General features: G+C 39.4%; 1 protein-coding gene and 1 pseudogene across 10 annotated transcripts in view; both read left to right on the plus strand.

The window, feature by feature from the left end:
• Positions 1–24,343, plus strand: part of ZNF638 (zinc finger protein 638) — a 124,951-nt gene that overhangs the window by 27,540 nt on the left and 73,068 nt on the right. Inside the window, exon 1 of one of the 10 annotated variants that reach the window (XM_034659337.1) lies at positions 18,978–19,125. The exons of 5 other annotated variants lie outside the window; for them this stretch is intronic. The gene's annotated coding sequence lies outside the window, so the exon portion shown is untranslated. Of the gene's footprint in view, positions 1–18,977; positions 19,126–24,343 lie in introns of those variants that run through there. 4 more of the 10 variants (XM_034659338.1, XM_034659339.1, XM_034659340.1 and 1 more) reach the window with 4 other exon arrangements.
• Positions 10,803–11,563, plus strand: LOC100482326 (annotated as a pseudogene).

The following is a 24,343-nucleotide window of genomic DNA, read 5'->3' on the forward strand; positions in this document are numbered from 1 at the left end:
TTTTAGGTATTTTCTGTCTGAATAGAAGAAAGACCTTTTCAATAATCTGGAAGCTTTTATTTTAAAGGATACTGTGCTTTACTTATTTAACCATTTCAGGATCATATTAAAACTCTATCTACCAAGGAAATTTGACACTTGTACATTCACTCTTCAGAAAACAAAACTTTTTAGGTAAAATACTTATATCCAAAAGATAGTGTATATATTCATATTTTTTTTTAACATAAAGTTTATTTTACTGTAATGTAGGGCTTGAACTCACAACCCTGAGATCATGACCTGAGCTGAGATCAATAGTCAAACATTTGACTGACTGAGCCACCCAGGCGCCCCCTGGTTAACCTTTAGAGTTCAGATTCTCTAGAAAAGTTGAGGAGGAAAGTATCTTAGGCTTCTGTGATGTTACTGTTGCTTGTAGTTTTTTCTTTCTGTTATTGCTACTTAATCTCTTTTATTGGTTTGTCTTTGTCTGCTTTACTCTTCAGTATTGGTGTGCATAGAATTCTGTCCTCGGCCCCCTGATATCTGCATGGTTGGCCCCTTCACCTCCTTCAGGCCTTCACTGAATGGCGAGGCCTTCCTAGTCCATCCTTATTTATTTATTTATTTATTTATTAAAAGAAATTTTTTAAAAGTAATCTCTACATCCAACTTGGGGCTCCAGTTTACAACCCCAAGATCAAGAGTCACATGCTTAGGGGCACCTGGGTGGCTCAGTCGGTGAAGTCTCTGCGTTCAGCTCAGGTCACAATCTCAGAGTCCTGGGATCGAGCCCTGCCTGGGCCCCCTGTCAACAGGGAGCCTGCTTCTCCCTCTGCCACTGTCTACCGCTCTGCCTACTTGAACTCTCTCTCTTTCTCTGCCAAATAAATAAATAAATAAGATCTTAAAAAAAAAAAAAAAGAGTCACATGCTCTACCGACTGAGGTAGCCAGGAGCCCTCCAGTCCATCCCTTTTAAAACTTGATGGGCCTCTCTCCCACTCCCTCTCCCCCTTCACTGCTTCATTTTTCTCCAGAGCCCTTATTTGCACTGCCTTTCTGCACCAGAAGCTAACTCCACGAGGACAGGGATTTTGTACATCTCGTTCACTGTTACATTCCTAGAGTTAGAGGGTAACTGGTGTGCACTAGGCTTTAATAAATATTCATTGACTGAACGGAATGGATTTCATTGAGGTTTCATTTTCATTTCTTGATTATTAACAAGACTGAGCAGGTTTCTATTGGCTATTTAAACTTCCCCATTTGTGAAATGCCTCGTCATATCTTTTGCTGGTTTTTCTATTGGGTCGTTTAACATTTCTTTGATTTGGGGGAGTTCTTTATAAATCCAGATTTGTAAGCCCTCGTTAATGACTTGTAAAATAAATATTCTTCCTCTTTGTGACTTAATTTTTAACTTTTTAAAAAATATTGATATCTTTTAATAAACAGTTTTAATTCTAAGTAGTGAAGTTCATTAATATCTCCTTTATGGTTTGTGTTGTTCGACTGTTGTGTGAGGAATTCTTTCCTATCCTGAGGGCATAGAAGCATTTACCTATGTTTTTTATAAAAGTTTTAAAGCTTTGCTTTTCACTTTCAAGTATCTAATGTACGTGAATGGATTTTGGGGTATGTTGTGAGGGGGGAGTCCATTTGTTTTTTCCATTTGGAAAGCCATACTTTCCCCTGCTGATCTGCATGCCATCTCTGTTTTATGTAAATGTAAATATAAATCCATATATATCTATATATACTTTCTGTCTATATTTCTGTAGTTTCTATAAATTCTTAAGTCTTTTTCTGAGCTCTCATTTTTTGTTCTATTAATGCCACACTTTTTTTTTTTAACATATTATTAACTTTTAATGCCTCTTGATATCTGGTGGGGCAATTCTCCCCTTCTTATTCTTCTTCCTTAGGAGAGTCTTAACTATTCTTGACTCCTCATTCTTCTGTATAGATTTTAGAATTAGCTTATCAGATTATAAAAAATGTGCAGTGGAGGCTTTGACTGAAATTCAATTGAATTTATACATGTCTTTAGGGCAGAATTGCTATATATATGGTATTGAATATTACTATCTATGAACATAGTATATAACTCACATTTATTTAAATGTTCTTTAATATCTTTCAATAAAGTTTTATTATTTTGTCCACATGGAATCTTGCATATCATTTTAAGTTTTACTCTTAGTACTTTAATTTTTATCACTACCATAAATAGTTATTTTTTATTTTTTATTTTTTTTAAAAGATTTTATTTATTTATTTGATAGAGATAGACACAGCCAGAGAGAGAGAGGGAACACAAGCAAGGGGAGTGGGAGAGGAAGAAGCAGGCTCATAGCTGAGGAGCCTGATATGGGGCTCGATCCCATAATGCCGGGATCACGCCCTGAGCTGAAGGCAGACGCTTAACCGCTGTGCCACCCAGGTGCCCCCATAAATAGTTATTTTTTAAATTAAATTTTCTGACTTTTTTGTTTATGTATAGACGTGCAGTTGATTTTGTAATTTGATCTTATACTGTTACTCTGTTAAACTATCTTATTTTTTAATTAATTAATTAATTAATTAATATTTTAAGTATGCTCTACACCCAACATGGCCTCGAACCCTGAGATCTAGAGTCACATGCTCTACCAACTGAGCCAACCGGGCACCCCTGTTAAACTATCTTATTAATTCTAGTTATTTATCTGCAGATTCCTTGGAGTTTTCTTTGTACATAGTCTTATCATCTTCAAAGAGTGATAATTCTATTTCTTTTTAATCTTTATACCATTTTTGTTGGTCTTCACTCATTGGCTAGGTTCTCCAGTGTAATGCCAAGAAAAAGCAGGAGTAATAGGTATAGTGGGTTGAATAGTGTCCCTCAAAATTCATGGCCACTGGTAACTTTAGAATGTGACCTTATTTGGAAATTGGGTTTTTGCAGCCGCAACTAAGGAATGAGATGAAATTGGACTGGCTAGGCCCTAACTCTAATGAGGGCCTTCTGATAAGAGGTCACACACACAGACACAAGAAGGAGGTGCTGTGAAGGTAGAGGAGGAGATTGTAGTAATCATCTACAAACCAAGGAATGCCAAGGATTGCCAGCAACCACCTGCATGTTGGGGGAAGAGACATGTCACTCTCTCTCTCCAAGCTTTTAGAAAGAACCTACCCTGCTAATGCCTTGCTTTTGGACTTCTAGCCTCCAGAAATGCGGCAATAAATTTCCATTGTTTTAAAGCCACCCAATTTGTGGTTTTTATCCCAGCCCTAGGAAACTAATGTGATGGGCATCTTTATCTTTTTCCTGATATTACCACCTTATTTATTTATTTATTTATTTATTTATTTATTTATTTATTTAATTTCTCTCTCTCTTCCTGTTAGCTTTAAATTTGAGAGAACCTTCTTTTTTTATTACATTCTTTAAAAAAAATTATTTTGAATAGGCGATGTAGTCACATGGTTCAAATTAAAAGGTAATAAAGGATATGCTGTAGCTACCCCCTGTACACAGTGTTCTGCCTCTTATTTGTTTTCACTAAATATAGCTCAGTGATCATTCCTGATCATTATACAGATTCCTTGCTCAGTTTTACAACTTGGTAGTATTTTTTTAAAAGATTTTATTTATTTATTTGAAAGAGCAAGAGAGAGAGAGTACAAGCTGGGGTGGGGGGCAGCAGCAGAAGCAGAGGGACAAGCAGGCTCCCTTCTGAGCAGGGAACCCAATTCAGGACTCGATCCCAGGACCCTGGGATCATGACCTGAGCTGAAGGCAGACACTTAACTAACTGAGCCACCCAGGTGCCCTTTTTTTTTTTTTAAGATTTTATTTACTTGGTAGTATTTTTATTGGTTGGATATACCATAGTTTGTTTAACTAACTCCTTATCGGTGGGTATTTAGGATGTTCCAATGTTTTATAATTTGAAATAGTGTTCAGCGCATAATCTGGTATGTTTGCATAATTATGAGTACATCTGTAGGATAAATCCCTAGTAGTGGAATTGCTGTTTCAAAGGGCATGTGCTTTTGTAAATTTGACAGATATTTGCCAAATTGCCTTCCGTAGAGATCACAACAATTTACATTCCACATAGGAATATGCTGATCACCCAAACTCTAACCAATATAGTGATACTTTCTGATCTATGCTAATCTGATGGGGGGTTATAGTATCTCTGTGTAGTTTCAATTTACATTTTCTTAGGAGTTAAGTTGAATATCGTTGCATGTTTAATAGTCCTTTGTACTTCTTTCATTGTCATATTCTTTGCCTATTTTACTATTGAGTTCTTTATCCTTATTGATTGACAGGTCCTAGGTAGGGGAACTAGTCCTTTGTAATATGAGTTATAAATATTTTCCTAGATAAATTTACTTTAATAATAGAGTACTTCAGGAACACCTGGGTGGCTCAGTCGGTTAAGCATCTGCCTTCAGCTCAAGTCATGATCCCAGGGTCCTGGGATTGAGTCCTGCATTGGGCTCCTTGCTCAGCGGGGAGCCTCCTTCTACCTCTGCCTGCCTCTCTCTCACTCTCTCTCCCTGACAAATAGATAAATAAAATCTTTTTAAGAAATAATAAAGTACTTTGAAAGTATTTTTAAAATTTCTTTAGTAATGTTATTGACACTTTTTTTGTGATTTTTTTTTTAAATCGTTTCTTTTTTTTGGTGCTAGTTTGTATTTGTGATAGGTGCCAGGGGTGCCAGGCCAGAAAAAAATACAAATTCAGTATGCCCAAGGATTATATTTTCAAAGAATCCTTAAGTGACTTTGGCAATCTTTAGTCAAAATTTGAAGACTCTTAATATAATCTTTGTGTAACCCTGACTTAATAAGAAACATTTTCACCTTTTTTCTCTAAAGGTTGTCAACATCTTTTTTATAAGTGTGGGGGGAAAACCGCTTTACAGAATGATCTGTGGCTTTATAAAATGAAGGTATTTTAAGCAAAAGAAAAAAAATTAATATACATCCTAAGTTTCAGGTAGTTTTAAATCTGAGAACTGTATCTTCATGTGCACATAAATTTTATAAAATTTGCTTTATCATAAGGAAAAAACTGTGGTCACTGTAAAAAAAATAAGAGTAGAAATAAAAATGAGCAGGAAAAAAACCTCTCTTAGTATTTCCCACTGTTAACACTGGGCTTTTAATGGCATTTACTTTTGGCTATATGATTGTGTGTATATATATATATTTCTATTTAAAAATGGGAACATTTGACAGGTACTTTAAGCTTTTTCAGTTAATATTACAATCTAAAAAACTAAATTGTTGAGTGACATTCTATTTTGTGGTTATAAAGCAATTGTATAGTTTGTCCTCAGTTATTTCTGCAAGCTCATCCTTTTCTTCATAGTCATTAAATATTACCTGTTCTCAACACTTGGCTTTGACCATCTTCTCACTCAGTATTATCTCCCCATGTAATCTCATCAATGGGTCACAGCTTCAATTATTAGATACCTGCCAGGGACTTCTAAATTTACATCTCATAAGCCTCTTTTGAGACCTAGCCTAGGCATCTCATTGTCTATTTAGCATCTCTACTTGTGTCAAAGACACTTCAAACTCTACATATCCAAGCTAGACAGAACTTATGAATCCCCTCTTCCCCCAAACCTGGCAGTCTTCCAGTGTTGACTAGCTAAGTGAATGGCAAGATCACCTGTCCCACAGAATAAGCCATCAACTTAGGAATCAACACATCCCCCACTTCTCCCTCATATCTACTGTATTACCAAATTATACCTATTTTTCCTCCTAAATATGTTGTCTTTCCACTTCTTATTATCTCCATTGCCAACATTTTAGTCTATGCTCTAATTCTTGGCCAAACCAACTGGTTTCCTTCATCCAATCAGACCCCCATCTAATAAATTATCTACACAAATGCTTCTCAAAGTATCTGTGGTGAAGGACCAATTTTTAAAAATGTTCGATCTATCACAGACCAATATTTTTGTGAAATATAATAAAAATAAATTACTGGAGGGGCGCCTGGGTGGCACAGCGGTTAAGCGCCTGCCTTCGGCTCAGGGCGTGATCCTGGCGTTATGGGATCGAGCCCCACATCAGGCTCCTCCGCTGTGAGCCTGCTTCTTCCTCTCCCACTCCCCCTGCTTGTGTTCCCTCTCTCGCTGGCTGTCTCTACCTTTGTCGAATAAATAAATAAAATCTTTAAAAAAAAATTACTGGAAACAAATGAAATAAAAACCCAAAGGTATACAAAATATAGCCACACACAGTTATTAGATTTAAGACATAAAACTGCTGTGTTAAATTGGAGTAAAATTTCTGTGGTGCCTAAATGGGGTGTCTCTCTATCAGATGGGGGCCCCCAAATGTGGGGCAACAATAGGGTAGCAGCCGATGGCAGCAGCAGTGAAAGAATTCACCTGATGCAGAACAAAGGAGTCAGAAGTTTATTGAATACACCGCAAGGAAGGGACAGGCAGATAGGTGGATAGGCCAGGAGAGGCTGTCTGCCAGGAGGCAGTGGGAGGGGGTTGTTTTTAAAGGGGGAAGATGAGGAGGTATGGTGACATATGGAATCTTCCCTTTTTTGGGAACTGTGCCTGATTGTAAGTAGCCCATTGGTCAGTCAGGGTCTATGGATATTTTGAGGTGGTCGCCCCATGGGCCCATCTGTATCCAGCCAGGTGGTCGCTGTGGCCCTTTCTGTATTCCATTGCTCCAGCCTGTTTGCCTTAAAGTGGCCTCTACTGTTTCGGAGCACTCTCCATTTTTGCTGTTAACTCGATGTGCACTGTTGTATCCCTAGTGCTTAGCAAAATGGCTGTCATATAGAAGACACTTAGTATTTGTGAAATGAAAAACATAACTTTGGCAATTTGGGGACATTCAAGTTGCTTTAAGTGGTGGACATTTTTTTTCTTTAAAGATTTTATTTATTTATTTGACAGAGAGACAGCCAGCGAGAGAGGAAACACAGCAGGGGGAGTGGGAGAGGAAGAAGCAGGCTCCCAGCAGAGGAGCCTGATGTGGGACTCGATCCCGGAATGCTGGGATCACGCCCTGAGCCGAAGGCAGACGCTTAACGACTGCGCCACCCAGGCGCCCCTCAGTGATGGCCATTTTAAGGACTTTTAATATTTATTTATTTATTTATTTGAGAGAGAGAGGACATTGAGGGAGAGGAAGAAGCAGACTCCCCACTGAGCAGAGAGCCCAATGTGGGGCACGATCCTGGGGCTTGATCCCAGGACCCTGAGAACACAACCTGAGCCACCCAGGTGCCCCCAGTGGTGGCCATTTTAAATATCACATGCCTATATCTGTAGTTAAGACTTTATTTCTTTCTGGGTGCCTGGGTGGCTCAGTCGGTTAAGCATCTGCCTCCGGCTCAGGTCATGATCTGGGAGTCCTGGGATCAAGCCCTGCTTCAAGCCCCACATCAGGCTCCCCACTCAGCAGGGAGTCTGCTTTTCCTCTCCCTCTCCATCCGCCTCTCCCCCTGCTCATGCTCTCTCCCTCTCTCAAATAAATAAATAAAAATCTTTTAAAAAGACTATATTTCTTTAGGATTGATTCCTAGATATAGAATTGCTATATCCAGAGTAGAGACATTTTTTAAAAAGGTTTCTGTTAAGCTAAAACAACTTCCAGAAAGACTGTTCCCATCAAAATTGAATGTGAATACTCATTTCTTTTCCTTCGGAACAGGGCTCTTTGTCTATTAAGCTCCTTCACTCAGTGTAACTGTTTTAGTCTTGGCCCCTGTCTTGGGGCATTTCTGAGGTGGGGAGGCACTGCTTATCTTCCCCTTGTCCCCATTGTGCATTTCAGACCAGCTCATTATGATGTGGTAGTCACCTCTATCCAAGCTAGAATTGGTGGGGGTGAGGCAGGAGGAGGCAAGAGGGACATTGGCTCTTTATGCTGTCCCAATTCTTTGGGTCTTCCCAGACCCTGAGCAGTTCTTCCATTGTGTCTCCTTTACATTAGCCTGAGGCAGAACTTTTGGCTTTTGTAACCTACTAAGGTTAGTAATTATATGACCCACACACATTTCGAGATCACTGTCTCTGGGCAATAAAGAGATTTCTTTGCAAGGCTCTAGGGTATTTTTTATTTGTTTTCAGATGGACCATTTTGACTGAAGCTTATTCTTTTTTTTTTTTCTTTCGGTGTACAGTTCTTTGTAATTTTCTTTTAGATTTTTTAAAATTTTATTTATTTGATAGAGCGAGCGAGCACAAGTAGGCAGAGCAGCAGGCAGAGGGAGAGGAGAAGCAGGCTCCCTGGTGAGCAGACAGCCTGATGTGGGGCTCAATCCCAGGGTCCCAGGATCACGACTCAAGCCGAAGGTGGACTCCTAACTGACTGAGCCACCCCGGCACCCCAGTTCTTTGTATTTTAACTCATGTATAGATTTGTATAACCACTGCCCTAATCAGAATAAAGAACAGTTTTACCATTCCAAACCACACCCTTGTGTTAACCCTTTATAGTCACACTTTCCCTTCAACTCTAACCCCTGACAACTACTGATCTATTCTCCATCGCTACAGTTTTGTGGTTTTGAGGATGGTATATAAATGGAATCACATAGAATGTAGACTCTTGAGACTAGATTCTTTCATGTAGTATGTTTTGAGATTCATCCAAGTTGTAGCATGTATCAATAATGTGTTCCTTTTTCTTGCTGACTAGTATTCATTGTATGGATGTAACAAAGTTTATCCATTTACCCTTCCAAGGATATTTGGTTATGTCCAGTTTGGGGCTATTACAAATAAACCTGCTATGAACATCTGTGTATAGGTTTTTGTGTCAATATAAGTTTTTGTCACTTTAGGGTAGATTCTTAGAAGTGGAATTGTAGGGTTATATAGAAAATGCTTGTTTAACTTTGTAAGAAAGTGCCAAACCATTTTCTAGAATGGCTGTACCATTTTGGATTCCGACTAGCAATGTATCATATTATCTTACTTCCTTTGCCACAGCTAATTAAATTAAGGATAAGTGCCTTAGCTAAAAGGTACATTATATCAGCCAGACCAGTGACTTATGAATGAACTAGTATGAGAACACTGCCAAAAAGGGGACCAGGGGACCCAAACAAATCTGAATTCAAGACTCTCAGAAAAAAGAGAAGCAGAAGCCAAGATTAGAGGTGAAGCAGAAACCTAGAAGTACAGAGTCATCTGTATGGTAGACTTACTTAAGTAGGGTATAACACTTGCCTATTTCAGAGGGAATGAGGAGATGACAAAGTCCGCAGTGCTGCTGTTGGGTCACGAATGATGAAAAGTTCATATTCTATTGCTTTTTGAGACCTGGCCTTCCAGAAGCTGAGCTGGAGACTCTACTTTTTTTTTTTCTTCTCTGTAGCTTTAAAATAAACTCTCATAAGTATGGAAGGAACCTTTAATATAAAAGCTGTATTGAGATATAATTCACATACCATACAGTTCATCCATTGAAAGTGTACCATTTGGTGGTTTATAGTATATTCACAGAGTTCTGTGAATATACAGCCATCACCACAATTAATATTAGAATCATTTCATCACTCTAAAAAGAAACTCTATACCCCTAGCCAAACAAACTTTCTTATCATGGTGCAGTTCCTGATTATTCCTGAGTATCAGGTTTCCATTCCCTGCAAGTCCATGAAAGTATTCAAACAAAATAATCACAACTTACTGCAGGAGCCAGGTATTAACCCACCCTATTGAAATTACAAAGCCTATCTCCCACATGTGACTGTTCACTCCGTTTCTGAGTATGACTCTCACAGGGCCTTATGTGATGTGTGATGTCCTCCTCCCCCAGGTTGTAAATATATGTGACAACAAACTGCTAGCAATCTCATATTTTCAGTGTTGGGTGTTGTGTGTTCATCCATGCCAATAATCCTAGAGTGGGAGTCCCATTCTCACTAAAGGGGTGATTAGGAGGAAATTAAAATAAGGTGTTTAATAACAGGTTTGAAGAGGCAGAAGAAAGAATCAACACACTTGGAAATAGTTAATTGAGGGGCACCTGGGCGGCTCAGTCTGTTAAGTGTCTGCCTTCAGCTCAGGTCATGATCCTGGGGTCCTGGGATTGAGCCCTGTGTCAGGCTCCCAGCTCAGGAGGAAGTCTTCTTCTCCCTCTCCCTCTGCCTCTCCACCTGCTTGTGCTCTCTCTCTCTCTCTTTCAAATGAATAAATAAAGTATTTAAAAAAAACAACAAAGGGATCCACATGCAGACACAATGTAGTCAAACTGTTAGAAGACAAAGAATCTTGAAGGTGGCGAGAGAGAAGGGACTTACCTTGTACAAGCCAGCCTCAGTAACAGGGACAACTGATTTCTCTCCAGAAATCATCTTGGCCAGAAGGCAATGGAATGACATATTTCAAGTGCTAAAAGAAAAGAACTGTCAACCAAAAATTCTATATCTGGTAGAACTATCCTTCAAAAATGAAAGAGAGGGGCACCTGGGTGGCTCAGTTGGTTAAGCATCTGCCTTGAGCTCAGGTCATGATCTCAGGGTCCTGGGATTGAGTCCCAAGTTGGGCTCCCTGCTCAGCGGGGGTGCGGGGGGGGGGCCCTGCTTCTCCCTCTCCTTCTGCCTCTGCCCCTCCCCCTGCTTGTGCTCTCTCAGTCTCCCGCTCTCTCTCAACTAAATAAAAATAATAAAAATCTTTAAAAAGAAATGAAAGAGAACCCCACTTCTTTGACCTCTGTGCCACAGCCACCACCTTCCTGAAAGAGAGGAAGTGGGAGAGGAGCTTATATTGCCTGTCACCCAAGTCTTCCAGCTGTGCTGCCCCCAAAGAGTATAAGATGTTTATCTGTGCCAAGCTTGCCTGCACCCCTGTTCTGATCCAAGCTGGATCTGGAATTGCATCCAGACCCATTGCCACATCAGTGCTATCTTGATAGAAGAGGGCTCTACAGTATTAAATGGGGCATAGCATGGTGTGATTTAGCTAATCCAATGGGAGTTTCAGACGAGTGCAATCAGCAGAGACAGTGATACTGCTGCCAATTTTATTGGTACAGGTGCTACAACAACGCAGTGGCAGTTTCTGGTGCTGGTATTGGACTAGTCTTTGGCAGCCTTCTCATTGGTTAGGCCAGAATCCCTTCATTGAATCAGCAGCTGTTCTCATATGCTATCCTTGGGCTCACTTTGTCTGAAGTTTTGTTTGATGGTTGCTTTCTTTTTTTTTTCTTTTTTTAAAAGATTTTATTTATTTATTCGACAGAGATAGAGACAGCCAGTGAGAGAGGGAACACAAGCAGGGGGGAGTGGGAGAGGAAGAAGCAGGCTCACAGCAGAAGAGCCCGATGTGGGGCTCGATCCCATAACGCCGGGATCACGCCCTGAGCCGAAGGCAGACGCTTAACTGCTGTGCCACCCAGGCGCCCCTCTTTTTTTCTTTTTTAAATTCAATTAGCCAACATGTAGTATATCATTAGCTTCAGATGGAGTGTTCAATAATTTAACAGTTGTATATAACACCCAGTGCTCATCACATCATGTGCCTTCCTCAATGCCCATCACCCTGATGGTTGCTTTCTTAATTTTGTTTTCTATGTAACAGAAATTACTGATTGAAATGTTGTTATTTATATTAATTATGGATGTAATTCTGTGTATTTTACTGTGACTCGAAAACAGATAGTGTTGGTGTCATGGAAATGCACATTACAAGTTTCCTCCACTATCTGAAACTAGAGGAGTCCTATGAAATATTTCTTAAGCCAAAATGGTATAATGTGAAGAGTATCCCCCACTTTCTGAAAATTGTGCTACACCACTTTGTTTTTACAAAAAAAACTATATTAATCCCTGTTTCAGCTGATTCTTTCTTCTGCTAGTTCATATCTATTGTTGAACACTTCTAGTGAACTTGTCCTTTCAGTTATTGTATTTTTTACTTCCATAATCCATGTGGTTCTTTAAAAATATTATTCCTCTATCTTTATTGACGTTCTCTATTTGTTGCAACATGTCATACATTTACTTACTTCTTTGAGCATGGTTCCCTTTATTTAGTTCTTACAATATATTTCTAATAATTATTATGAAGTCTTTATATGTTAAATGCAATATCTGGGCTTCTCACAGGCAGTTTCTCTTGTCTATCTTTTTTTCTTGTGTATGAATCACAGCTTCCTGTTTCTTTCTGTGTCTCGTAATTTTTTTGATGTTGAAAACTGGACATTTTAAGTACTATATAGTAGCACATCTAGATCCTGGTTATCCTTTCTCCTGGGACTTATTTTTGTTGTTGTTTGCTTATTTATTTGTTTAGTAACTTAACTAAACTATTTAAGTGAAGTCTATTGCCCCTTCAATGAGACAACAGCCTTAGATGCCTACGGGTTACCCTGGGATGACAGTGTTTCAGCAGGACTCTCTTTGATAGTCTCTTTTCCTGGTCTCTCTGTTATGCTGCCTGCTTCTGTTAGTATTTAAAATTCCTTCCCTTTTGGGCTTCTCAATAGGCTGTTTTGGATGTTCTCATGAACCTGACTTTTCCTTGTATAAGTAATCCAAAAAAAAAAAAAAAAGGAAGGGAAAGTCAGGTGGAAGCTATCCTTGTTATGACTTAGCCTTAGAAGTCACATAGCATCCTTTCTACCACATTCTATTCACAGAAACAAGAGGCTAAGACCCACCTGCATGCAGGGAGTGTAGAATTAGGTTCTACCTTGTGAAGTGAATCCTGTCCAAGAATTTGTGGACATATTTAGAAACCACCTTAACCAGAAGAGACAAACTAATTTCTAGTTACCATGGCACGAGCTTTGATAAAAACTCAGAAAAATAACTGCTTGTTCTTTTGAGTTAGTTTCTGAACTCCTCTCTAAATGATACATGGGTACACCTTAAAGTCTGTCACCAAGGAGGCAAAATTCAAGGATCAGTAAGAACCAAGTTTTGTTGATGGTATTCATTAGTAGGGCATGATACGGCTCTGGGATTTCTCAAACTTTCATCATGGCCCTGTGTCTATCCCAATCATTAGATTTGGATTCTAAAGACATATGGAGGGCAATTACTTCCCCCATCTCCTACTTTTTACTACTCTTGTACTTGAGATGAAATGGTGATGAGATCCTTTGTGTCATTGAGACAAAGCCCCATGTATGTTAACAAATCACAGGAAAAGGTTTGTGATGACTCTTCTTTTTTCTAATCCTCTCAGGCGGTGAAATGTGCTGAGCAGGCAGGAGCTGAGCTGTGGACAGAGCTGCTCAGTACTTGTCTGACCAATCAGAAAACAGAGTGGGTAAAAAAAGGGGAGGAGGACTGTGGACCAGAGTGACAGTCAAAAGAGTAGGTGGAGTAAGATGACTTTTTTTTCTGTCAAGAATATTGACATTTTTAGGTGGGAATGCAAATTTCTGCAAGTGGTCCACGATGGCTAGAAGATACAAAAATGTGGAGTAGTGTGGATAGAGTAGATTCTAAAATTTAAAAAACATTCTTAGGAATGCCATAAATATTCATGAGCCTCTATCAGTTTATAGGAGATTTCCAGACTCACATCTTATGGGCAAGATAATCTAGTCCCTTCCCTTCCGCTTTTTCACGGTAAGAAAACTGAAATCCAGTGAGGTTACTATCAGAGCAGGAGCTAGAAAGGAAACTCTTGTGATTCCTATTCCAGTATGTAGTCAATGTTCTTTTTAGCCATAAGTGGCTTATAAAGGTTTGCATGATCTGATCCCTTGTACTTCTCCATCCGTATTTTGTCCTTCCTCTGCATCATTCCACCTCAATTGTGCTGGTCTCCTAGTTATTCCTTAAATATACCTAATGTGCTCCTGTCCCAGGGCCTTTGTACTTGATGTGTCCTCTGTTGGAAGGCTCTTCTTCCAGATACCTGCAGGACTTTCCCCCTCTCTTCCTTCATATCTGTTTCACTGTCGCCTTACCAGAGAGGACTTCCCTGCTTATCCTATCTAAGGCATTACCCAGGCCCCGCTTCATCATTTTTCCCTTACCTGCTTTATTTCCCTTATTTTATTTTACCATTATATATATTTCTTTGTTTATTGTTTCTTTCCACTAGACTGTAAATTTTGTGAAAGCGGATTCTTGATTTTTGTCGACTACTGTATCCTCTTGTGTTTAGAATAGGGGCGAGAGTAAGTATTCAATGTAATGAAAGTCGATTTATGTCACTCCTTTGTTCAAAACCTTCCCATCTCATTCATAGGAATAACTGAAAGGCCTTAAAATGACCTTTGTTATGGACTGAGTTGTTCCTCCCAAATTCATATGTTGAAGGCTTCACCTCCAGTATGCCTCAGAATAGGATTGTATTTGGAAGTAGGGCCTTAAAGGGTGAATACAGTTAAGTATAGTCAGGTGAGTGGGCCCTGGTCCAGTATGACTGGTGTCCTTATAAGAAGAGGTTAGAGACAATAGGGATGTGTGCATAGAGAAAAGCCCATGTGAGGACACAGAAAGAAGGTGGCCAACTGCAAACCAAGGAGAGAAGCCTGAGGAGAAACCAAATGTGACTATACCCTGATCTAGACTTTTAGCCTTCAAAACTGTGAGAAAATAAATCCCTGTTGGTTAAGCCACCCAGCCAGTGATACTTTGCTAATGGCAACCATAGCCGACTAATATAGTCTGCTTCTCCTCCACCTCATCTGCCGTGTCCCCTCTTACTCATGCTGCTGCAGCTTCTTTGGCCTTCTCGCAGTTTCCCAAGTCTGACAAGCTGGCTTTCACCTCAGAGTTTTTGTATTTTATGTTCACTCCTCCTGGAATGCTCTTCTTCCCCAATTTCGCTACTGCTCATTCATATACTTCAGTCAGGTTTCTGCTCACATGCTGCCTTCTTAGTCATACCTCTCTTTTTTTTAAAGAAATTTATCTATTTATTTATTTTTAAAGTAATCTCTGCATCCAACATGGGGCTAGAACTCATGACCCTGAGATCAAGAGTTGGATGTTCTACTGACTGAGCCAGTCAGACACCTCTTAGTCATGCCTTTCTTGATCACCACCCTGCAACCTCTGTTACCTCCTTATTCCCTAGGTCCTGATCTTGCTTGGTTGTTTTCCATCGCACTTACCATCCGACATACTATATATTGCCTTGTTTATTGTCTGTCTCCCCCATCAAGACTGTATGTGCCATGAGGGCACAAGTCAGTGTTGCCTTCTGGTTTGCCACTGACTCTTCCATGCCAGAGAAGTTCCTAGAAGCAGGCCCTCAAATGATATTTAGTGGGTCAGTTAATAAATGAACAAATGGTATTGGCCCATAGGTAGACAAGTAGATAAGTAAGACAGACTAAAAGGTCCATAAATCCATTTTATGTATGGGAATTTATTTCTTTGTTGTTTGTGTTTTAAAGGGAAGGACCATTTCAATGAAGGGTGGGAAAGCATGGTTTTTTTAGTACATGGAAACTTCGTGATTAATTTAATATATTTGGAAGAAAACGAAGTTAGATCTTTACTTCACATCACAACGAGAATACCTTTTATTTTATATAAGTTTATTTACTTATGTATTCATTTAAGTCATCTCTACATCCAGTGTGGGTCTTGAACTCATGACCCTGAAATCAATAGTCCCCCGCTCTTCCAACTGAGCCAGCCAGGCACCCCAAGAATAAATTTTATTTTATTTAATTTTTTTTAAAGATTTTATTTATTTATTTGACAGAGAGAGAGACAGCCAGCGAGAGAGGGAACACAAGCAGGGGCAGTGGGAGAGGAAGAAGCAGGCTCCCAGCAGAGCAGGGAACCCAATGTGGGGCTCGATTCCAGGACCCTGGGATCACGCCCTGAGCCGAAAGCAGACACTTAACAACTGAACCAGCCAGGCGCCCCAAGAATAAATTTTAGATTGAACATGTCTAACTGTAAAAAATATAATTATGAAATCGTAAACAAAAATTTATCAAGTTTAGGGGCGCCTGGGTGGCACAGCGGTTAAGTGTCTGCCTTCGGCTCAGGGCGTGATCCCAGCGTTTCGGGATCGAGTCCCACATCGGGCTCCTACGCTGTGGGCCTGCTTCTTCCTCTCCCACTCCCCCTGCTTGTGTTCCCTCTCTCGCTGGCTGTCTCTATCTCTGTCGAATAAATAAATAAAATCTTTAAAAAAAATATCAAGTTTAGGAGGATTTTTGTATAATGCCTAGGTGTGTATGCTTCTCGGGGGTGGTGTGAGGCTTCTTAGACAAAAAGAACACTCAGAAGTCATTAGGGAAAAGACTGACAAATGTGATTACATTTAAAATTTATAATGGCAAAAGACACTCAGAGAGAAAATATGAGTGGGGAGAAACCAATTGCAACATACTTGACAAAGGATTAATATTCCTTATATACTAAGAGTTATCTCCTAACAAGAAAGAGACAATCTGCTTATTAGAAATACAAGCAAAATATATTAAAAAGATTTTTTGAAGGAGGAAATGCACATGGCCAGTAGATATGAAAGGAGGCTCAACAATTTCATACACACATGCACACACATTTTTTTACCCATCAGGGTCATTGATTTTTTTGATAAAATATACACTGATTTTCCTACTCTGTGCCAAGTATCATTCTAGGTATTAGAGATAAAGCAGTGAAGAGAAGAGGCAAAATCCCTAACATCATGGAGCTTATGTTCTAGTAGAGAGACATAGAGAAGAAACAATAAGAAATAAATTATATGGTATCTTAGAAGGTGAGAAGTGCTGTAGAAATAAAACCATGTAAGGGGACAACATAAAAGAAAAGGGAATTTATGAGGTTAGTTTGCCCAGCTCTAGGGAAATGAATTGGAAAACCCAGATGAGTGGTGCTTGGGTGGTGCAGTCGACTGAGCATCTGACTCTTGGTTTCAGCTTGGGTTGTGATCTCGGGGTCGTGATCTCGTGGTCGTGATCTCACAGTCACAGATTTACCCCCACATGGGGCTCTGTGCTCTGTGCAGAGTCTGCTTGGGACTCTCCCTCTGCTGCTGCTCCTTCTCCCCATGCTCTTGCTCTCTCTCAAATAAGTAAATAAATCAACCCAGATGAAATGGATGTTTTTGAGGAGAATTAAATTACAAAAATGATTGCAGGGAAGAGAGAGAAATTCTAATCAAATTATATATCATAAAAACATCTAGAGAAAGTTGTTCAAGAGCCACCCCTAGAAAAAGCACCAGGTGAGATATTTCAAAGGTTAATTATACCAACTTAAATTTTTATTTTTTAATTTTAATTTTTTTTAATTTAAAAGAAGATTTTATTTATCTATTACAGAGAGAGAGAGAAGGATCATGAGCAGGAGGGAGGGGTAGAGGGAGAAGCAGACTCCCAAGGAGCAGAAAGCCCAACGCAGTCCTTGATCCCAGGACCCTGGGATCATGACCTGAGCTGAAGGCAGACACTTAACTGACTGAGCCACTCAGGCACCCAGTTTTGGTTTTGTTTTTTAAATTAAGTAAACTCTGCTCCCAGTGTGGGGCTCAAACTCATGACCTTGAGATCAAGAGTCACATTCTCTACTGACTTGAGTCAGCCAGGTGCCCCTAATTATACCAACTTTTAAAGAACAGACATGTCCAATGATATTTAAGTCATTTCAGAGTTTAGAGAAAGAAGTGAGGCTGTGGAGAAATGATCATTCTCCTACGCATTTAGTGGAAGTGGGAATTTGGATAAACTTTTCGAAAAGGATTCTGACAATATGTAGTAGAATTAAATCTATCTACATATACATATCTACATATATATATATCTTTTAATGTAGAAGTCTAACTCTTGGTATTCTAGGCCTTCAGAAATAAAAAAAAATCAGTTGATAAGGCTGTTTATTTATGAGCAATGTTTATAGTATCAAAAAGACTGAAAACAACTTCAGTGTCAACAACAGGTTGAATAACTGATCATGGAGCCGTGCTATGAATATTGTACAACTATATAAGAAAGGGATCTATATGGTTTACTTGGAGAAATGTCAGTAATCAGAAAAGGAAATAGCAGGCTAATGTGTAAGTTTTTGGCAAAAAAAGAAAAAACATTTCCCATTGCGTGCAAATAACACATTTGTGTATGTTGGTATGAATATATAGAAATGTATGGAAGGAAACACTTCAAGCTTTAACATTGGTTATGTGAAGTTGGCTTGTTGGCTTTTTCTTTGTTGTTTTTGGTTTGTTGCCTCTGCAGGATTTTTAGTTTGAAATGAAAATCTGGTAAGATACATTTTATAAAAAGACTTTTGTTTTTCTATGCTTATTTTAATGTGAATAAAGAAACACAGCTCTGCGAAAAAGAAAGAAAGAAAGGAAAAGAAAGAGAAAGAGAAAAGAAAAGAAAGATATACATCTGTTTAGGTCTAGGTAAAACTGATACGTGAGACTTAGGGTCTATGACTTGTGTGATATCCATAGCCGAGACTTGTGAATTTTGCCAGATTTTGCCCAATGATTGAGCTTTTATGTTGGTGTCGTAGAGTAACCTTAAGTTACTCAAGTTCTCTCAACCCAAAGTTTTTCATCAGTAAAATGAAGGTTATAAATATCTACCACACAGGTAGATATTTTGATTGTGAAATGACACATGAAAAGATTTTTAGAGTGTTAAGCTTTTAGCTTGATAAGCTTCAACTGACTTCTAATTTCCTGACATTTTCAGCGGCTGTGATACACATCGCATCATTGCTATAGGGATGCAAAAACAGATATAAGGCAAGAGTTTAAAGGCAGGCAAAATCTTAATCATACGAAGCATATGGTATCCAGGGCGAGATATCACTGAAGGCAAAAATGGTCAGGGAAGACTTCACGGAGGCGAGACAACACAGGTGTTAAGGTTTGCGCATGATTTGGTTGGGACAGGTACAGAGCAGACAGAGGCACTGACACGGTTGCCTGAGGACACAGCGGGCCCCGGCAACGCTACGCGCGCGAGCGCCCCCTTTCGGAATCAAGCTCCTCTGGCTCCTTTCTCGTGCCTCCCGGCGAGCGCGGTGCCGGCGGTACGCAGGCGCCGGGAGCAGATGAGAGCTCGCAAAGGCTCGACAGGCGCGCATGCGTGCAGCTCTCTGGAGGCGGTAGCTTCTTCGGCGTCGAGACTGGAGGCTGAGTGCTAAACTGTGTGGGGCGCAAATGGGATCCGGCTGTTAGTCGGGTAGGCATAGGTAGGACAGCTGCCTTGTGGGGAGTAGGGGGCTGGAAGGCGGGAGCCCACAGCGTGGGGGTCTTGAGCTTTTCCTGCGCGGTCCGGGCCGACTATTGTATCTGTGTCGCAGCGGCTGCGCACAAAATGGCGGCGGGCAGGCGGCGGGGGCGGGAGGAGGTTGGGGGACCCCCGGGATGGGAAGGGAAGCTTGGTTGCCCCGCTACCGCGTCGGTTCGCTTCGCTACCCTGGAAGGCCAGGTCGGGCAACCGGGCTGAGAGCTTGCTTCCGGAAGAGCCGCTGTTGCATTGGGCCGAGGAATGAGAACAGCCCTTTGGCAACGCCGTGGCGGCCCCTTCCCCATCGGCGCAGGGCCTGCCGAGGCCGCGCCAGGCCTGACAGCCAGAGGAAGCGGTGGTGCGAGAGCACCGAGGAGGGAGTAACCTTTCCCGTCCGGCCTTGAAGCGAGGCGGTGGAGCTTGAGCTGAGCCCTGTGGCGAGCGACGTTGTGCAAGAAAGCGTGGAGAGAAGGGCATGTTTGTGTTTGGGGTTGGGAAGGGGGAGTTGGGGTGAAGGGGGGGATGTTAGATCTAGCGGCTTTTGCTGGTCGCTGTCTCCTATGCCAGCCTTTTGCGGCCTTGAAAGCAAAGAAAATGTCACCTCTGTGCGGGATACAGAGGACTCATAAACGGCTGATACTTAATTTACACATTTCTCGGAGGTGTCGCGAATACGGATCGTTAGTGGTTTGTGTGTGATTCCTAGGCTGAGCCCCGTTCTCTTAAAGGTGGGGGGAGAATGTATACCACACAGTTAAATCCTTGAGGACGTTTGAAACAGATCTTTTGTTGTTTGAGATAATTGCGAATGAAGGAGACTTCTGTTGGTACAAAATCTTTGAACTAGACAATGACGGCTGCCTCTAGCTAATTTTTCTTAATCTTAATTGATTTACTCTAAGGAGAAATTTGGGGGGAAAATCTATTTTAATCTGAAGGCTTTTTGAAGAAAAACTTAAAAGTTACGAGGATCCGGCAACTGAAGTTGATTCAAATTCTTTTTCTAACCGGCTTTGAAATTGTGCACAAAAAAATTTTTTTGTTCCCCCCCCATTTGTTGTAAAGGGTTGACTTACTTATTGGGGATATTTGCTGATTCAGATTTGCAATTGGTATTGATAAATTGGAAAAATTAATTTCCAAAAATGATTAATGAGGTTTATACAGAAAAATAAATGCATAATTTCTGTTATTCAGCAGCTTTAATTTTATTAGGCATTCTAGACTTAGCTTATGTTGCATTCTTTTTTTTTAATTTGACATTTCATATAAGTTTTATTTTGTATCCGCATACTCTAATATGCACTTTTAAATAATTATGCTGGGGCATTTCCTGCTTGGTTGTTGCTATCTGGTAAGGGGAAAGATAAAACAGTTGGAAGAAATCACAAAATCTCATTGGTTTCTATTAACTAGTTTTCTGAATGTATTTATTCATGTCACATATTTATTACCCTGAATATTGGTTATATTTTAGTCTTGTAATCTTTTTTGTCTTGGAGGGTGTACATAGCAGATACTCGTGTTTAAAAAAAGACTTACTACAATCAGAGATCACTTTGTACTTCATGGCTGTCATAAAGATTTTCTCTTGGGTGCTCTTAAGGAGGTGATCTCTGGAAATTTTTATGTAGTGAAAGAAAATGGGAGACAAATAGTTTAGTGAAAGAGTAGGCTTTGGAATCAGAAGATTTGGATTCAAATATCTGTTTTTTTCTTACTGTATGTCTTAGATTTTGGGCAAGTTACTTTAGTCTTTCTGAACTTTTGTTTCCTTATCGGTAAAATGGTGATAATACTATTTCCTGCGTGGGATTGTTGTGAGAATTGAGAGAGACCATAAATATCCATTGGCACATACTAGTTGCTTAATAAATATTAGCTGATACTTTTGTTACAAATGTTTAAGTTTCAGGCAGCATCTTTTGGTAGGTTGTCTCTTGGGATATTCCCTTTTAGTTAAAAAGAAGCCTAAAGGAATTCTGATTAAATTGATAGAATTTTGGAGTTAAAAATCATCTAATATTTCATTAAAATATTTGGTATATCTATAAATTTTATATGTGTCTCTCTTGTAGCACTTATCAAAATATATTGTAACCATTTATTTATATGATTGTTATGTTCATCTTTGTATCTGTCCCAGTGCCTGGTACGTATTCCATGCTCCTGAGTGAGCATGAATTGAGTGAATGAATTTAGCTGGTAGTTACCAGAGCCTGGGTAAGAATGTAGCTCCCCAAGTCCAAATTGTGCTCTTTCTACCATGACTTAATGTGTACTGGTCAAAGTTTGAATAAATCTGTCCAAATTCTTTATAAATTGCTTTATATACTAAGAATGAGTGCTTCCTGTATGGGTACCCAGTAACATTGTTTGGGCTGTCTTGCAAGGAAAGCGGAGCTACTGAATGTTGGCATGTGGTGGTTTAGACCTCCTTCAGGTGTTTTGAAAGTAATTCTGTTTGTGGCTAAAGCCAATAAGCCCCTTTTTGTATTCAACATTACTTGCTCTTTTATTACTTCAACTTGATATAGTTGTACTATGAAATTTGTGGCTGAGAATGAAAATGAAAACAGCTATTTGGAAGATAAAGGAATAATGGAAAGGAAGATGATGAAGTGTAGAAATAAAACATAGCTATAATAATGGTCAGTGAGAGTCAAGAGCAAGGGTTTTGTCCTGAGGAAAGAGTTCAGGGAGTACACGAGAGTTTTAAGTACACATATTTTGATACTTTCTTTGTGTTACCTTGGGCACATACATATTTTGGATTGTTTTCAACTCTTGACTCCCTTAAATACCAAAATAATTATTGTTCCAGTCTTCTGAGGTTTTACACAATGCCTTATTTCTACAGTTTTCATTTTATTAAACTTTCAGCTAATCTTCCTGTTGTCCTGCTGTTGAGGGAATGTTGCCAACTTTGTTTTCTTTTGAATGTCTTCATTTCTTTAGAAAACTTTTTATTATGGAAAATTTTAAACATACACAAAAGCAGAGAGCATTTTGTAATGATTCATCCGTGTACCTATCACCCAGCTTCAATAATTGCAAGCTAATGGTCAGTCGTGTCTCTACCTTCGACCCTATTATTTTTAAGCAAATATCATGTCATTCAATTTATAGTTCAGAATTTTTCTTTACAATAGAGAAAAACATGCTTGTCATTCCTAAAATAATAATTCCTTAATGCCAGTGTTCAAATTTCCCCAATTGTGTCTCATATATCACACTCCTAGTGTGTATATACATATATTAATTTAATTTCTATTTCAACTACTATATTGAAATTTTCAGGAATTACCCAAGTCTTTTCAAAGAAACAACTATCTGCCTACTTCTTAAGTAAAGCATTTTGTTTACTGTCTTAACTTTCTGAGCACCTACTGTGAGTTAGGTATAATTTTTTTTAAAGATTTATTTATTTATTTTGGGAGGGGCAGAGGGAGCAGGAGAGAATCTCAAACAGACTCCATGCTGAGTGCAGAGCCTGAAGCAGGGCTCTATCCCAGGACCCTGAGATAGTGACCTGAGCCTAAATCAAGAGCCAGCCAAGAACTGGTTGCTTAACCGACTGAGCCACCCAGGTGCCGGCAGATATAATTTAAAAAAAAAATTTTTTTTTAAAGATTATTTATTTATTTATTTGACAGAGATAGAGACAAGCCAGCGAGAGAGGGAACACAAGCAGGGGGAGTGGGAGAGGGAGAAGCAGGCTCATAGAGGAGGAGCCTGACGTGGGGCTTGATCCCATAATGCTGGGATCACGCCCTGAGCCGAAGGCAGACGCTTAACCGCTGTGCCACCCAGGCGCCCCCGGGAGATATAATTTTAATTGTCACATCGCCATTCTGAAGTGGGTATTGTTTTTATTCCCATTTTTCACATGATGAAACTGAGGCTTGGGTTAACCAGCTTGCTGAGAGTCACATTTATAGCACTTAGGACCAGAGTCAATACAGAACTTAAGGTCTAAGTTCTTAAAAAACACTATGCTACATTAGTGTTAAATTTTACTTACGGGAGTTAACCAATTTTGCATGAAGTAATTCACTGGCACCCCTCCTAGCAGGGTGGATATCATCAGATTAGTTGAAATCTCCCCAAAGATGAGATTATTATGAATTGCATAATGGGCTGACTAATAGTCAATAGGGAGTGAACAGGATGAAGAAGAAGAAAAACAAAAATGTGTTTAGGGCTGATGCTTTTATTGTGTTGCATGTTTTCTGCCTGTTTCCATACTTATAGTCCTTTTTTTTAAGGTATATAATTAAGGAGTTAGTCTGGTGTTGGACTGAAAAGGTTGGGTCATTAACTTTTGAATGAATTAAATCTCTGATAGGAATACCCTGTCTCTCCCTGCCTCTCCTCTTCTCTTTTTGTACTCATATACACATGTGGTTTTTTTTTCCTGAACTATTTGAGAGTAAGTATTGTACTACTTAACCTTATTTTATTTCCTAAGAACAGGGTACTTTCTTTTGTAGTCATAGATAGTTAACAACCTCAGTAAATTTAACATTGTAAAATTCTTTAATCTACCATTTTCTGATTTTGTCAGTTGACCCAGTAGTGTTCTTTATAGCACTTTATGGTTGTCTTTTTTTTTTTTTTTTCCAGTACAGTATCAGTCTACAGTCAAATAGTTGTATTTAATTGTCATGTCCTTTAGTCTTTTTTACTCTGGAACATTTCCTGGAGCCTTTCTTTATCTTTTGTGAAATTGACATTTCTGAAAAATACAGCCTCCTTTCTTTCTTCTCTGTTCTTTTTACTGCTTTCTTTTCTTTTGTAATAGAACATTTCTCATTTTGGATTTGTCTGATGTTTCCTCTTGATTAGATTCAGATTACGTGTCCCTGGCCAGAAAAATCACGTAAGTGATGCTGGGTCCCCACGGTATCAAATTTGGAGGTGCATGATGTCCATCTGTCTGCCATGAATAATATTATGTTTGATAACATATTTGGTCAAAATGTTTGATTCCCCCCTCCACCCCCCAAACTAATTTGTGGAGAGACATTTTAAAGACTATGTAAATGTCCTACTTATTAAAATTTCCCTCTAGATTTAACATGCACAGATGATTTTTTTGTCTGAACCAGTCTTTATTATTATGGTTACAAAATGATGATTTTTCAAGTCAGCAGTCCCTCTATACTTGGCAGTGATTG

The sequence above is a fragment of the Ailuropoda melanoleuca genome, chromosome 4 (genome assembly GCF_002007445.2).
Source record: "Ailuropoda melanoleuca isolate Jingjing chromosome 4, ASM200744v2, whole genome shotgun sequence".
Classification (NCBI taxonomy): domain Eukaryota; kingdom Metazoa; phylum Chordata; class Mammalia; order Carnivora; family Ursidae; genus Ailuropoda; species Ailuropoda melanoleuca.